Raw genomic sequence first — 3,513 nt, 5'->3', positions numbered from 1 at the left:
CGTCACTCAGGACCCACACCTTTCCTGCGAGTGGCGATGAGTACCGTCACTCAGGACCCACACCTTTCCTGCGAGTGGCGATGAGTACCGTCACTCAGGACCCACACCTTTCCTGCGAGTGGCGATGAGTACCGTCACTCAGGACCCCCACCTTTCCTGAGAGTGGCGATGAGTACCGTCACTCAGGACCCCCACCTTTCCTGTTAGTGGTGATGAGTACCGTCACTCATGACCCACCTTTCCTGCGAGTGGCGATGAGTACCGTCACTCACCTTTTCCTGATAACACGCGGACCCAACATTCCCTCGTTACCTTCCTCGAGGTGAGGCATCCAGCCCTTCCACCAGTCGTACCGGAAAACGGGTCGAACTCTCGTAAAAGGGGAATTGAACACGCAATTAGGCGGTTTCCGGTTGAGTAGTACAGAGAAAAAGGTTTTGAATGTGGGGGGGGGGGATGAATTGATTGTTGAAGGGGGGGGGGACAACCCTGGAAACACAAACCGAAACTGTCTCTATTTTCCGCTTGTTACAACTTGTAATAAAGTTGTTACATCTTGGCTTAACGTGTTTATGACGTATTAGAACGTTGTTACAACTTGCTATATTGGTTGTTATAACGGTTAGGAGGTGTTAAAACTTGTTCGAACGTTGTACCAACGTCGTAGTTTCGGTGTGTGTTTGGCGGGAAGGAGGAGGAGGAAGAGGTAGATAGATAGAGGAAATGTGGTGAGAGAGAGAGAGGGAGAAAGAGAGGGAGGGAAGAAGGGAAGGGAGTAGGTGAAAAAAAATTAGGATTAACTCATTAAAATTCAGATTTTGGCTGCTGCTGAATCTAAAGCTTCACCGTGATGACAAATGAAGCCCGCTGGACAAGACAGCTGCACTTACGAATCATTGATTCACTTATGGTATCATCCCAACGACGATTCCCTCCCAATCCCCCTCCCCCATCACCCCACCCACTCCCACCTCCCCAATCTCTCTCTCTCTCTCGACCCCCACCACAGCCGGCCTCTGTCCCTCATTCCTAGACGCAGCCAGAGACTTCTCCGCGACGTCTGCCACCTGTCATGTACCTGGGTGGTTCAGGAAGCATTGTGGGGTGGACGTCGTTATTGGTGGGAGGGAGGCAGTGCTGCTGGGTACGTGGGAGTCCCTCTTGTTCAGCCGGAGGACAAACAGGTGTTTCTGTGGTGTGTGTGTGTCTCTGAGTGGTCCGTCACACGTGGTGTGTGTCTCTGAGTGGTCCGTCACACGTGGTGTGTCTCTCTGAGTGGACCGTCACACATGGTGTGTGTCTCTGAGTGGTCCGTCACACATGGTGTGTGTCTCTGAGTGGTCCGTCACACATGGCGTGTCTCTCTGAGTGGTCCGTCACACGTGGTGTGTGTCTGAGTGGTCCGTCACACATGGTGTCCCTGAGTGCTTCACACTAATCACTTCGAACAGAGAATGTTCTATTTCAAGAGCTTTATATTTATAGTAAATCATTATACAATAATGGTAGAGAAGGGGGGCAGCGATATAGGTCTTATCGCTAATACATAATTGTTTAAGAACTGGAGATATTACAGATTATTGGGGAGCTTCTGTTTCTTATTAGCCTTCACAATACACTACTTGTTTCTTAATCTCATACATGTACATATATATATATATATATATATATATATATATATATATATATATATGTACATGTATGTATGAGAGTGTGTACATGTCTATATAACATTAATAATTTTTGTAACTAGCGTCAAAAGATTGTTATTTGCTTAGCTAAACGAACTAGAGGGTTCAGTTCCTGAACCGATTATGTGCCTCTGTAATCCTTTACACCACCGCCCACGGGATGGGTATGGGGTGCATAATAAAGAAAGAAATTGAATTGAATACTGGGAGCGAAATATGGATACAGTGCAAGGAATTCAGGTAATTACTTATATCCTAAGTAATAAGATAGGTTATAGGATGTTATACAGCGTGAGTTTAGATTTATCTCTAAATGGCTCAATTTTACTACAGTCCAAGATATAGTGTTCGAGTGTGTGTCCCTGTCTTTGTCCACACACTTTACACTTTACTTCATCTAGATCCCTATACAAGCCCAACTGCCAGAAATACTTGTAACCAAGTCTTATTCGAGCTGTGACAACATTTGTTAGTCTGCTGACTTTGTTACCTGTTCCATACACGTGTTTTACATGACACACGTCCAGGGAGGCAATGATTCCATCGGGCTGTGTAGTTTTGATAACTACACAGCCCGATGGAATCATTGCTTCCCTGGACGCCGAATCACTGTTTATCAACGTCCCAGTCGACACCACCATAGGAATGATACTGGACAGAGTATACAGAGACGAGAGCACCCCCAATTTAGACATACCCGAGCCACACTTGAAGAGTCTTCTTGAAGAATGTACAAAGGAAGCTCCTTTCATCAGTCCGCAAGGGGACATGTATCTACAAATAGACGGAGTAGCAATGGGCTTCCCCTTAGGAATGTTATTCGCTAATTTTTACATGGGAACCATCGAAGGTAGTCTTTAGTAGTAGACAAAAACCAACTGTATACTGCCGTTATGTAGATGACATATTCGTCATAGTAAAAGCCTCAGATGAACTAATTGACCTAAAAAGACACCTAGAGAGAGAGTCAGTACTCCGATTTACACATGAAATTAGTGAAAATAACAGTCTGCCATTCTTGGATGTACTAATAACAAAAACAGGAACCTCTTTAAGCACCATCGTATATACTTAACCTACCAACATAGGATTATGCCTGAACGGTAGAAGTGAGTGCTCCCAAAGATACAAAGCCAGTGTTCTCAATACTTATATTCGTCGAGCGCTTACCCACTGCTCTGAATGGAGCAATGTGAGAAGGGAGTGTGAAAGAATAACTCAGGTGTTGGTGAACAATGGATCAAGCAACACGGAAATAAACACCGCTATAAGACGACACCTGGACCAATGGTACAATCCTGAACCAAGAACAGAAACCACAACACCTCCAATAAAATTATATTACAAATCAACTTTGCATAGTGAACATATAAAAGAAGAAAGAATAATGAAGGAAATAATCCGTAAAGGAGTAAAAAGCATTATTCCTGACCAAAACATAGACCTGATAATATTCTATACAACCAAGAAGACTACCGACCTCCTTATTAAAAACAGGTCGAAGCCGACGGAGAACCCTCTACAGCAGTCAAGCGTTGTATACATGTACACTTGCCCCCACGAAGGATGTAACCTTCAATCTAAGTACATAGGTATGACGTCGACCAAGCTGACGAGGCGTTCGACCTGTCATCTTCAATCCGGTGCCCCCAGGAATCACATGAGACAAGCCCATGACATCATTTCCTGGGGGCCTCGTAGCCTGGTGGATAGCGCGCAGGATTCGTAATTCTGTGGCGCGGGTTCGATTCCCGCACGAGGCAGAAGCAAATGGGCAAAGTTTCTTTCACCCTGAATTAGGAGTTAGTCAACTGTCACGGGC

This window comes from Procambarus clarkii, chromosome 70 (assembly GCF_040958095.1).
Source record: "Procambarus clarkii isolate CNS0578487 chromosome 70, FALCON_Pclarkii_2.0, whole genome shotgun sequence".
Taxonomy (NCBI): Eukaryota; Metazoa; Arthropoda; class Malacostraca; order Decapoda; family Cambaridae; genus Procambarus; species Procambarus clarkii.
This window is presented reverse-complemented; position numbering follows the sequence as displayed.